This window comes from Panthera leo, chromosome A2 (assembly GCF_018350215.1).
Source record: "Panthera leo isolate Ple1 chromosome A2, P.leo_Ple1_pat1.1, whole genome shotgun sequence".
Lineage (NCBI taxonomy): Eukaryota > Metazoa > Chordata > Mammalia > Carnivora > Felidae > Panthera > Panthera leo.
Window position 1 is genome coordinate 59,767,728 of NC_056680.1, and position 14,192 is coordinate 59,781,919.

Consider the following 14,192-nt stretch of genomic DNA (forward strand, 5'->3'; position numbering starts at 1 on the left):
CATCAGACAAAAAAGTTACCAATGTACCCTGACTTTCTTGTTCTTCTACTGTCATTCCTTTCATCGGTATGGTCTTCAGAAGTCCTCCCTGGAAGGGCATAGTACCTAAGAATATTCTAAGTCATGACTGGCCACACTGTCATTCCTTTTATCAGTGTGGTCTTCAGAAGTCCTTCCTGGAAAGGTATAGTCCCTAAGAATATTCTAAGTCATAACTGGCTAGATCTCTCCTATTAGTTAACAGTCAGCGGAGATCAAAGGCTGTCTAGAGTGAGGCAGACTGGGAGAAGCAGGGCTGATGTGTGTGACAGTTCCTGGCCTGTGCCTCACTCAGTGCTCCAGGGGCTCTGTGCCTGGTGACCTAGGCCCTGCCCCTCATGGATTTAAGTCCCAGTTCTACCACTTAGCAGTAAGGCTGGTGGTTTAAATTTTTAAAAAGTGTTTTTTAAGTTTATTTATTTATTTTGAGAGCGAGAAATAGCAAGTGGGGGAGGGGCATAGAGAGAGAAAGAATCCCAAGCAGACTCCCTACTGTCAGCACAGAGCCTGATATGGGGCTTGAACCCATGAACCATGAGATCATGACCTGAGCTGAAATGAAGAGTTGGGTGCTTAACCGACTGAGCCACCTACCCCTAATTTTTTTTTAAGGCTTTTTTATTTTAGAGAGAGAGTGTGAGTAGGGGAGGGGCAGAGAGAGAGAGGGAGACACAGAATCTGAAGCAGCCTGCAGGCTCTGAGCTCTCAGCACAGAGCCCCATCATGGAGCTCAAACTTACAGACCACAAGATCATGCATGACCTGAGCTGAAGTTGGATGCTTAACAGACAGCCACCCAGGTGCCCCTAAATTCTTTTTACACTAACACTAAAATCAAGAGATTTCATGTAAAAGTCTGAATTTCTGTTTTGTCTTGAAACTTGGCAACTCTCGCATAATTGGCCCCACTTTCTCTCACTGCACAGTGGACGGCTGCAGCTGCCTCTAGGCAGCCATGTTCTCTTATTTGCCACAGTCCCCACCATCCCACTGCATTCCACCACTGCCTAGCCCTGCTCCAGTCTGGAGTTCTCAAAGACCCTTCCAGTACCCAGCTGTCTAGTTCCTCATGACGTCACAACACCAATGACCACCAGCTCACTCCCAGAATCCACCTGGACCTTGCCCGGCCCCAGGATGGCTGTCTCTTAAACCAGAGCACCTATCCCAGTCTGATTCAGTCCCTGCCTACATGTTTGGTCTCTCTGTGCCCTCCAGACCCCTCAGCCCTCTCCTTTTTCCTGGTGACCTAGTCCACATTTTTCTTGACATGGTTAGTCAGCACTGCGGTAGCCTCTGGAGCACCTCAGTGTCCCAGCCTCCTCACCGCCCTACTTACTTCAGGTGCTGTTCCCTGCAGTCCATTCTCAATACCACTGATTTGCAAGATGCCTATTTTATTGAATGTTCTGTCAGTATGGTGTCACTGGGACCCCCCTATACAGACACACACACACACACACACACACACACACACACACACCTCACACTTACATATTTATATATGCATCCATATATATCAACCCCCTAAACGTACACACATTGGTTTAGAGTGTATACACACAGGTTTATAGATTATATAGGGAGAGGCAGCATAATAGTGAACTGAAATGCTTGAGAGTCCAGACTCTGGAGCTAGTCTAACTGGGTTTGAGTCCCACTTTTGTCACTTACACAAGTTGCTCTTTGTCCCCCTGTTTTCTCTTCTGTAAATTAGAACTGAGCCCAGAAGTTTGTTACGAGGTCTGTGAAGTGGAGGTTACAGGGCCTGGCACTAGGTAGTGAAGGTTAACTGCTGTTAACTCCTGTTGTCATTGATATTCTGTCAATGCAACAATTCAAGAGGATAAAATTCTCTTTCTACATTTTTTTTCATGTGTTCGTTGGATCCACATGAAGGTCATGGCCTAACTGCCATCTCAGGGGGCACTCCATGATGCAGATCTGAATTTTATTTTTATTATTTTTATTTTCTTAAGTTTATTTATTTTTATTTTTTTTTTTAACGTTTATTCATTTTTGAGACAGAGAGAGACAGAGCATGAATGGGGGAGGGTCAGAGAGAGGGAGACACAGAATCTGAAACAGGCTCCAGGCTCTGAGCTGTCAGCACAGAGCCTGACGCGGGGCTCGAACTCACAGATGGCGAGATCATGACCTGAGTCGAAGTCGGCCGCTTAACCGACTGAGCCACCCAGGCGCCCCTTAAGTTTATTTTTTGAAAGAGAAAGCAGGGGAGGGACAGAGAGAGAGAGAGAGAGAGAGAGAGAGAGAATCCCAAGCAGGCTCCACACTGTCAGCACAGAGCCCGATCCAGGGCTGAACCCATGAATCATGAGATCATGACCCGAGCCAAAATCAAGAGTCAGAAGCTTAACTAACTGAGCCACCTAGGTGCCGTGCAGATCTGAATTTTAAAACCTCTGTTGATTTCTCTACTGACTGTGGAATAAAATCCAAACTCTGCAAACTGGCATCCAGACATCCTGAGCTCACCTTGGCTGTATCAGTTAGGATGGTTTCAGCCACACATACCAGAAAAAAACACCTGTAGTAGATTAAATAAGAAGGAAGTCTGTCATCTCCCAAAATGGAATTTCCAAGATGGGTAATTCCAGGCTTGGAAAGTATTACCATAACTGGCCCACAATGACTCCAAGGAACCAGGATCTTTCCAAGTTCTGCTGAGTCAGTAGCCAAAGTTGGCTTTGCCTTACAGCCCCATCATATCCAGAGGGAGAAGAATGGGTTTTCTGCTCTGGTTCCTTCTCCTTTTTTTAACTCATTTTCAAAGTTTATTTATTTATTTTCAGGGAAAGAGAGAGTGAGCAGGGAGGGGAAGAGAGAAGAAGAGAGAGAGAGAGAGAGAGAGAGAGAGAGAGAGAATATCCCAATCTCCTCACTGTCAGTGCAGAGCCCAATGTGAGGCTCAATCCCACGAACTGTGATATCATGACCTGAGCTGAAACCAAGAGTCAGAAGCTTAACCAACTGAGCCACCAGTTACGCCTGGTTCCTCCTTCTTAAGCACAGGGAACCTTTCCTGGGCATCCCCAACAAAACTCTTCAACTTCTCACTGGCAGATTTGGGCATGTCCTACTTCAAAACCAAAAATTGGCAAAGAGAATGGAATGGCCATGATTGGCTTGGCTTGATTGAGCTGAGAAGAGGAGAAGGTCCCCTGCCCTGTGGATGGGTTCCTGTGTACAGTTGGTTCTGTCGGGAAGGTGAAAACAGTCAGTGGTGCCACACTGGCTCAGCTGACTAAAGCCAGCACTACTGGACAGACCTCTGTCTGCTCTGTCCAGTGGTGCTGGCTTTAGTCAGCTGTGTGGTAACCCCCAGCCTCACTTAGACTGCCCCCTCCCTGTGCCTTCTTTCCCACCAACCCTGAGGGAAGAGGTCTCCCATCATCCCTCCCACCCCGTTTCACATGGACAGCCTTACATGAAGCCTTTCTTGAGGTGCTAGCCTCACCAGCATGTCACCTTCTATAGATGTTGGGATATTTGCCATTTCCTTTTACCATGTGCAGGATCTGATGCTCTCCCTGGCTTGAATGTGAACTCCCTGAGAAAAGAGGCTGTGGTTCAGAATGTAAAAGGTTCACAAATATGCACAGGGACAAGGTCCCCAGTCTATACCAAGGCAGCCACTGGGCCCCAGTTGGTTTTGTTTTCTCCTAAAGATATTTTATGCACGTACAAACAAATATCTATATCTGTTCATCTGTCTCTGTATATTTTGCTCACTCTTTTTTTTCAAGTTTTGGCATATACAAACTCTTGACTTTTGGTGTTTTCACCTCACAGTATACCTATACAGTATATTCACTACACAATATATTCACCTTACAATATTCTTAATAGATACATTAAAAGTTTCCTTTTTTAGAAATGGTTGTTCAATATTCCATTATACAAATATACCAGAATTTATTTAACCATTTCTTTTCTGATGTGTTTTTAAACTTAGTTATTAGTTTGCTAGGGCTGCCATATCAAAGGACCATAGATCGGGCAGCTTAAACAACAGAGACTTATTTTCTCTCAGTTCTGGAAGCCAGAAGTCCGAAATCAAGGTGTCCTCAGGGCTGCTTTCTTCCGAGGCCTCTCTGTGAGGTGTGCAGATGGCCACCTTCTCCATATCTCTTTTTTTTTTTTTTTAACGTTTTATTTTTGAGACAGAGAGAGACAGAGCATGAACAGGGGAGGAGCAGAGAGAGAGGGAGACACAGAATCTGAAACAGGCTCCGGGCTCTGAGCTGTCAGCACAGAGCCCAACGCGGGGCTCGAACTCACTGACCGTGAGATCATGACCTGAGCCGAAGTCGGACGCCTAACCAACCAAGCCACCCAGGCGCCCCTCTCCGTGTCTCTTTACATGGTTGTTCCTCTGTGCATGTCTGTGTTCAAATTTCCTTTTCTTGTAAGGACACCAGTCATATTGGGTTAAGGCCTACCCTTGTGACCTTATTTTAATTTAATACCACTTTAAAGGCCTTGTCTCCAAATACAATTACATTCTGAGGTGCTGGGGGTTAAGACTGCAGTTTGGGGGAGGGGTGCATGATTCAGCTCATAACAACACCTTAAAATAGTCTTACTAATGAAAGCTGCAGTGAATAATCTTTCTTTTTAAATTTGTTTGTTTATTTAGAGAGAGAGCAGGGGAGGGGCAGCGAGGGAGACAGAGAACCCCAAGCAGCCTCTACGCTCAGCACAGAGCCTGACTTGGGGCTTGAACTCCTGAACCATGAGATCATGACCTGAGCCAAACTCAGGAGTCAGGATGACTACCTACTGAGCCCCCTACAGGCCCTTGCAGTGAATAATATTGATGTTTGCTACATGCTGGAGTACATGAGTAGGGTACATATTACAAGTACAAGTGCTGGGTCAAAACATCATGCATTTGATAGATATATCACCGAATCACCTACCCTTGGGGTGGGACCAATTATACTTCCTCCAGCACCATAGGGAGATGCCTGCTTGCCAATACTCAGCAACGTAGTTTATTTTCAAACTCTGTGATCTTTAACAATCTGATAGATGGAAAATTGCATTTCCTTGTACACTGTATTAGCTTCTATCACTATGCAACATGTCATCCCCAAATTTAGCAGCTTAAAATGGTACTCACTGATTACCTCATGGCTGCCATGGGCCAAGAATCCAGGAGACCTAGGTTTTCTGCTTCCAGATTTCTCAGGAGGCTGCTGTCTAGATGTCAGCCAGCTGTGGCATCATCCCAGGGTGCTCATAGGCTGTGGGAGGGATTCACCTCCCAGCAGGTTGTTGGACTGAGGGCCTCAGTTCCTCTCTGGATGTTGCCCAGAGGCCACCTTCAGTTCTTTCCTCACTGGACTCCTCCAACATGGCAGCATAATCAAAGCATGCAGTCTGAGAAGGAAATTGAGTCCACTAGCAAGACAGAAACCACCTTTTGTAAATCTTACCACAGAAGCAACATCTTTCTTCTCTTGGCTGGAAGCAAGTCACTGAGTTCAGCCCACGTTTCAGGGGAAGGGATTATACCCAGTGTCAGTGGAGGAGGCAGGGATCCTTAGAGATCATTCTCCAGGGCTGCCTTCTGGGTCCCTGGTAGTGCAATTTGTATTTCTTACATTAGCAAGTGAAGTTGAATATCTTTGGATGTTTGCTTCTATTCTTTGCCTGTATTTTTATGGAGTGGTTATCCTTTTACTGGTACCTGAGGGCTTCTTATATATTAGGGGAATTGACCTCTTAATTGTGATATGGATTATAAATATGTTTCTCATTTTTCTATTTGTTGACTTTGCTTTTGATGGTTTATGTTGTGCATATTTTTTTAAATTTATTTTTGTTTGTGTATGTAGTGAGATTAATACTCTTTCTTTTAAGGCTCTATGCCAGTGTTCTCCTTAGAAACAGAAGCTGCCTCTCATATAGTTCTTCAGCCCCCTGGGTCCCCACACAAGGCAGCATATATGACAGGGTTTTGGGAATGTGTACATAGGAAGAAGAAAGACCCCATTCTTTGTGATGAATCTGATCTCTTTGTATTACATATAGCAGAAATTCAAATTGGTGGTCCACAGACATCATGCTGGTTTGCAGAGTGGTCAGGAACCATGGGCCCTATGGAGGTGGAGTGGGGGTAAAGAGGAGGAAGGGTCTGGCAGGGATGGTGCCTTAGCAAAGACACGGAGCCCTCTAGAAAGGCAAGAGGGCAAGGGACTGACGGGAGGGGAGAAGCAAGGGCGTGGAGAGTTATGTGAGGGAAGGGAGTGAAACCTGGACTGAGTGCCACAGGGTATGAGGCCAGCCTTGATGAGGGATAGATTCCCATCGTTGGGCTGTGGGGATGGTCGAATATAGGGCATCCGGCCTTGGACTTGAGAAAGACAGCAGGTCATTAGTTATTACATATACTCCTAACCTGAGAGGGGGACAGCAGATGCTGTGAAGGGCCCTCAGAAAGGAGCACTTGGGAGCAGAGTGAGCCTGCATGGGCTTGGGGAACACTGTGTGCTATCGGTGGGGGAACCCCCCCCCCCGCCCCTGTTTCTGAAGAAGGGTGTGCCTGGCTCCTTCACACGCCAGCAGGGAAGCAGACAGAGCCCGCTCCTCAGGGATAGGAAGGGTTGTGGGAACAGAGCAGGGTGGAACTTGTGGTTAGGTTCCTCATGGCCTTCCTGCTTTCCCCCCATGTCACAGCACATTATACTGTCACAGCACATTATACTGTGGTCACTCATACCACATTGACCCCATGATGCCGTGACACCAACTTAAATCGTGGTGGTGACTGGGACTTCTAGGGAGCAGGTAAAGCACCCCCTCACCCCCCCCCCCAGCAAGTAAAGCAGCCTCTTGACCTGGAGAGAGAAGGCCCCCTGGTGAACTTATAAGGGTTCCCCATTGCAGCCAATAAAGGTAGGGGAGGGGCTTGTGTTGGGGTGCAGATAGCATGTATCCCCAGGAGCACAAATCCAGATTAAAATCAGTGCCAGGGGTGCATGGCTGGCTCAGTCAGTTAAGAGCGTCCAGCTCTTGATTTCAGCTCAGGTCATGATCCCAGAATGTGGGATCAAGCCCCATGTTGGGCTCTGTGCTGAGTGTGGAGCCTGCTTGGGCTCCCTCAGCCCTTTCTCCTCCTTTCTTCTTCTTCTTCTTCTTCTTCTTCTTCTTCTTCTTCTTCTTCTTCTTCTTCCTCTTCCTCTTCCTCTTCCTCTTCCTCTTCTTCTTCTTCTTCCTCCTCCTCCTCCTCCTCCTCCTCCTCCTCCTCCTCCCCCCTCTTCTCCTTCTCCTCCTCCTCCTTCTTCTTCGTCTTCTCTCTCTCTCTCCCTCTCCCTATCTCTCTCTCTCTCAAAAAAAAAAAAAAAAGAAAAGAAAAAACTCAATCAAAAAATACCACATTAATCAACCTCCAACCCCCACTGGGGCTTATTTTTCACCTTATAGCTTAAATATGAGTTGTTTGAGGAGACCAGTGTGCCTCTCAATTCTTCTGGCTGCTCAGGGTCTGCAGAGGAGGTGGGAGTTTATTGAGTCCTTCTTGTAGAGCTAGCACTGTGTGTCCTCATAAGCAAAATGAGGGCTGGCCATGACCTATAATGTTGGAAAATAAGGAGGACAAGCAGTGTCCTGGTGAGGCCTTGTATTGTGGCTTTAGTGCATGTGAAGACATCTGTGATTTTGACCTATATTTTGGGTGTCTCTGAGGCAAGAGTGCCCTAGTTCCTTAGCGTAAAAGTTTTGGAACAGCTCCTAGGCAGTGGCCCAAGAGTTTGTAAAAAGTTGCAGATGGAACCATTTTCTGGCCAGAGCATCCAGTGCTAAAATGGCAGCCTAAATTTGGCCACTTTTGCTGACTGTTGGGTGAGTTGTTTCCTTTATCAGGGACATAAACATTCCACTGAGCTCCATGATGTAGTATGGTGGTCATACCACCCATAAAGTATACAAAGTCCATTGCTGTTCACTAGGTTAATGTCAAGGGGGCTCCCTACATAGCCAAGGGGACTGGGGGAGGGGTGACCTCTTCTGGTATGGTAGCATCTGGCAGGGGACTAAGGAAGGACAGAGGAGGCATCCTTCTGTAGTGGCATATGCCAGAGAGTCCAAGTTTGACTCTATCCTGTATTGAGTCCTCAGTAGCTATGCCTCCCAAGGCTCAGTGGGCTGCTGCGTAGGGAGGGTCACAGGCCAGGATCTGTGAGAGCCTCCCTTTCCAGGAGAGCCTCCCTTTCCAGGAGAGCCTCCCTTTCCAGGAGAGCCTCCCTTTCCAGGAGAGCCCAGTATGTAGCCAGCAGTTGCTGCTCAGTTGGTGTAAAGTTAGGCAAGGAGGGTATTTTCTTGCACCCAAGGGCTTCTTGGGCAACATATATTCATTATAGGTATGTGGTCCAGGACTCCAAGAAGCATAAGAGGAGGTTGCTAATGCTTTGTCAGTGAAGGAATTTTTGAGGGCACTGATAGCAATGCCTGTTGACTTTAATTTGGACAGATTCTAGAGCCTTTTGTTGGAGGTGTCTGTTTAAAATAGCCTCCTTTGCAAGTGACAGCATAAATGGACATAAGTCAAATGTGCAGAGGAGGACTGTTTTGCCTCCAGAATTCAAAAAGGACTACAAGGTGTTGGACTTCTATGAACAGTTTATTAACAGTGTGGGTGCTGAGAGTCAATGGCTGTTTTCTGATAGTGTCAAGGATGGAGTTGCCCTCGGTTTACCAAAATAATTTTTAGGAATTTGCCAAGGTGTCTGGCTTTGCCCCACATGTGGAGTAATGGCCCATCCTCTCTTTGCGAGCTCCTGAGTGTTTTGCCTTTAGTGAATGTGTCACATGAGTCTCCCTGGAGGAGGACATCATAATGTAACATTAGACCTGTGGTCCTTGAGAAAGGTGCATGCAGTTAAGATGTTGCCTGCAAGACCGTGCATGGCAGAGCTGGTTGAGGTACCCCGTGAGTAACCTGGAAAGTCTATTGTGTCCATTCAGAGTTGAAGGTCATCTGCGCCTAAGAGGGTGTGGAAATAGGCATTGAACAGAAAACATTAGCCCAATCTATGGTAGCAAAATCCTTACTGGTGCTGATCAGGGGGAGTCGGTAATTTCAGTTACATTGGATGTTGTGTATGGGGCCACAGTGGATGCCAGAGCATTAAAGATGCAGTCATTCACCCTGTGGCAGGTTCTTTCCAGGTTTAAGAGCAGGCCAAATTGGACTTTTAAAAAGAGAAGCAGTGGGGGTAATCACCAAGTAGGTCTTGTATGATAAATTTCAAACCTTGAAGGCCCTGTGTTAGCTTACATTGGGCTGTATTAACTATTTTATTTTTAGCTGGGTGGAGGGGAGTGTTCCATGGGGTCCCATCTTGGCAGTTTAATTTATAATTCAGACTAGGTGCAGGAGTGCCACAGAGCACTTGCCAGATACAGATTGCCCTGAGGTGCCTCCTGCTGGGCTATGGCCAGTTGGCAATAGTTCTTGCCTTGGTGGTGGGAGGAGATGGCATTACCCGGGAGAGACAGTGGGACATGGAACAGGCTAATAATGCACAAGCTGGCCAGCAGTTAGTGGCTCCATCCCAGGCAGCACTGGCCATGTCAGGAGCTAGTCAGGCAGCAAAGAGCAGTTACAGTGCAAGCTGACCAGGCGTCTTCTGTCAGGGTTGGGCAGTCCTGTTTGTGATGCCAGCTGCTGCAATCACCCTCTCCTTACTCTGCTGGTGAGGGAGGGGTTCCAACCCTATCATATGGAGATGGCCAAACACATGACCCCAACACTGGACCGAGGAAATCACAGTTTATCGGTCACACAAACTCACACCCAGGGACACGCAGGGTTGCACTGGAAAGCAGAGTGAACCATGAGGGGCTGCAGGAGGCAGGCTTTGTAGTAGCAATAGCATGAGTTGCCCCAGTTCTCATTGGAAGGTGTGATTGACTTGTTTGAATAATTCTGTGGGCTGGCAGGAACTAAAACCCCCTACTCAGAGATAAGTGGGAACTGTGCCTGGTCCCCTTGGTAAGGACGGTTGCTTGACTGGGGACCTTATCCACTGGAGAAGAGTGGGGAGGGGGAGATGCAGGTAGACCCTGTGAGGCCCTCCTGGTTTCACCACATGTCAAGGCAGCAGATCGTAATAATTTTAGGGCCTTACACCACTCAACCTACAGAAGGCTGATTGGGTTTCTTCTTTTCTTTGTTTCTATGATTCTGTATATTCATTTTTTCACTCATTAATGCAACACGTATGTGTCAGCAGTGGGGGAGAGAGGACCAGCACTATTCTGGACCCTGTGGAGGACACAAGAGCCAGGCTCCACTCTCACAGCATCACAGTCAAGCAAGGAGGGCAGCAGATGCATTAGTGAGTGTTAGCAGAAAGAGCTATGAGGCAAGAAGGCCAGCTGCATCTCAGCCTTGGAGAGGGAGGTCCCAGAATGCCTGAGTGACATGAAGGAGCTGCTTGGAGAAAGTGCTTGAAGACAGCCAACGCTGGGTAGGCATGAGTGCTCTGGTTCTGTGTTTTCACCTGTGGGTGGGTTCTGCCAGTGACATCAGAAGTGGGAAGTAAAGAAGAAGCCCTCCATTATTGAGAATGTAATCAGCTTGATCTCTGAGACCTTAATAGGATGAGGAAGAATTCAGGCCTTTTAAGATTGACATTTTGGCTCAGAACCAGCCCAGGCTCAAGATGACCATGAAAGGAATAGGAGGCCATTTAGAAGGTGTGCTTCTGGGAAGACACCCAGTTCCCACTGAAGAATCAGAAATGAAAGCCAGAAATGGTGATGTGCATTCCAACGCTCTCTGCCCACCCTCTGCAGGCCTTCCTAATTGTCCTCCAAAGACACACTCCCAAAGAATCAAGGGCGTTGGAATAGATGAGTAGGTCATGCTGCAGGCCTCGGGATCCTGATTCTTTGGTCCAGGCTTGGGCTTGGGCTACACATTTCAGGAGCTCCCAGGTCATTCTGGTGGCAGAGTAGACTGAAAACAACTGATGCAGTCCTACCTCTCATGATTAGAGTTTAGAGGCCTGCACAGGGGCAGGGCCTTGTTCAGGGTCATCCAGGAAACAACCTAATGCTTGACCCAGATTCCATCTGCTGTTCAATGCAGCCCCAGAATCTAGTTCAAGGTCTTTGAGCTTTTCTCCTGTGCTAGCTATTTTTAAAATTACATTCTTGATCTTCTGGATTCTGACCCAGTAAACCATGTTGACATATTTTGTTCTCAAGTTGCATGGGATATCTTTTATTTATTTTTGGTGACATTTTATGTTTTGATTGTTATAAAAGCAAGTAATCACAATAGAATGTTAGAACATTATAAAATAAAGGTCATTTTAAATTCTGCTTCTCAACGGTAGTCACTCTTAGCATCTTGATGACTATCCTTCTGAACTTCACTACTTGCGTGTGTGTGTATTATGTGTGTGTGCATTTATCTTAATTTCTCATTTGGTTTTTTAAACAGAAATGAGAAATATTTTTTAATAATTAAGAACTTAATAAGAAATCTCTTTCTATATGGAATTATGTAAATTATTGTCTGTTTCCATATCTTCTGTACTGATGAGAATGGTTCAAGGCCCACTGTGTATGATTATACATTGTATTAGGATGTTTGACCACATTCAAAACTAAATCGCAGGAGTTGTTGAAGTCAGAAGAAAGCAATCGCTTGTTGGGGGTCCCTCCAGCTGAGTTCTGTGGGAGCTGTGTGGTCAGTGTCCAGAGAAACCAGCCCAGCCCAGAGTGGTTCTGTCTGAAACCAATTAACGTCTCAACTCTTTTCTCTGAAATATGCCACTTGTGTCTGCCTTGTCCTGGTTCAGACTCTTGTTTGAACACAAGAACCCAAGCCACAGATGCAGGCAGCATCAGACAGGAGAAGGGTGGGGAGCAGAGAGCATGGAGGGTGGTGGAGGCAGTCTGCCCCCAGAGTTGGGAGCTGAGGGTCTTCGTCCTGCCTCTGATACTGACTTGCGGTGTGGTCTTGGGTAAACCCTCTCAGGGCCTTTGTTTTCTCATTTGCAAAATTGGTTTACTTCCTGCTGGATATCCTAGAGATATTTTGAGAGTTTGGTGATTGAACATGAAATCAGTGTGAAAGGGCAGTGAGAGGCACAGATGGGTACAGGGAATGAAGATCTTTCAGTTCATTCATTTGTTCATTCCTTCATATGCAGGTCGTTGAGTGCTGTGTATGGTTGGTTGATCCTCATCTCTTGCTCCCATTCCTTGGGTTTCCTTCAGAGCACTTATCACAGGTCATAATTACATTTCCATTTTTATGATTATCTGCCATACTGGAAAGCTCTAAGTACGTGCTGTTCAGCTAACAGATGTACCACAACACTTAGACCAAGAGTCTGGCAAACATAAGGCCCTCAGTACTAATCTGTGGAGTAAGTGAATGAATACTTTCCCTTGCTCTGAAAGATTATGGCCATGAATCAACCAGACTCCACCTCAAGAGGAGTGCACTTTGGGATGGGAGGGTTGATGTATGTGCATTTCATTATGTCATTAGGCATATGTGGACTTCCCTCAGAGGGGTTCAAAAAAGAACGTTGGTAATTCTGGGGAAGATGTTAGGCTCTGGCCAGGACACTGGAATGGCCTCAGAGATGAGAAGTCACCTCAGTTGGCCATGAGGTTTGGCAAGAGTTTGGCCTGAGCAGTGAGTGGAACATGCAGAGGGAATAGTGTGAACATAGGCACAGCCCATGTGAGGGTCCACAGGAAGCTCCTTTTAGGGCATGCGGTGTATGATCATGTACTAGACAGACAGAGGGCTCAAAAGGATGCTTTCCTCCCAAATTGTGAGAGACCTTGAATGTCTGGCCACAAAATTTGAACTCTCTCAGGTAACGAGTTGACAGCTATTGAGGATATTTGGGCAAGCAGGTGACTTGAAGATGTAATATAAGATGTTAATGTGAAGAGCAGGTATTACTTTTGGTGGACAGAAGGTTAGGAGGTAGTTAAGGGCTATGGTGAAGGTGGTGTCCATGAGCTGGAGAGGAGGGGAAAGACATGGGGACAGGCAGATTTGATGTGGGGTTGAGTTGGTTGGGGAACGGGCAGTCAGAGTGCAGTTTGGGCTTCTGGCAGAACCATTTATTGAGACAAGAGGCTTGGGGGAGGAGTTGGAAGGAACAAACGTGAAAGACTAATTGAGTTATACAGGGGTTACACAGAGCCTGAAAGCTCAGGGGAGGGGTCTGGACTAGAGAGAGGTTTGGAAATTGTTAGTTTCTCTGAGATGAGAAAAGTAAAGGGTGGGGATGAGGTTCCCCAGATGTCCCAATTATCTATTGCTATGCAACACACTGCATCCACATTTAGTGGCTTGTTTAAAGCTAGTCATTCAGTTTGATCATGAATCTACAGTTCGAATAGGGCTCTGTGAGAATGGATGTCTGCTGTGTGCAGCATCTGCTGGGGTGGCTTGCCAAGCATCGTACCCAATCCAGGCTAGCTCACTAACATGACATGACAGTTGCTGCTGTCACCTGGATCCTCAGCTGGAACACTCATACGTGGCCTTTCTGTGTGACTACTTGGGCTTCCTCATAGCATGGTATCTGGGTTTCAAGTATGAGCATCTCAAGAGATGGGAAGCGGAGACTGTTTCTCAAGAACCAGACTGACACAGTGTCTCTTCCACTGTGTCCTACTGGTCCAGCAGTCACAGGTTGAAGGGAGGAGACAGAAACTCCAACTCCCAATGGGAGAATGTCCAAGAAGTTTAGAGCTCATTATGTCTGGCTCCAAGGAAGGGCTTAAAAATATCTATTGAATGAATGAGCAAATGAATTGTTTGAGGACAGATGCAGAGAGAGGAATATTTGGGGCATGAGGAAAATAGTTGTTGGAGTAGTTTGGCTGGAGTTGGGAGGGAGGTGGATAGGCCTGGGGAGGTCAGTAGGATCTAGATTGTGAACTCCAGGCTAAGGGGATGGGACCTGAGTGTGGGATAGACTATCCAACAGAGGGGAACCAAGAAGTTGCCCAAGAGGGCCCTGGTTTAGGAACAGGAGCAGAAGTTGAGGCTCAGATCAGGAGCCTGGTCCAGGTGAAGTCCCCCAGGGTCAGTAGGTGAGTGTGCTTCTGACCTTCAGCCTTGGGCTTCTTCTGGCTGT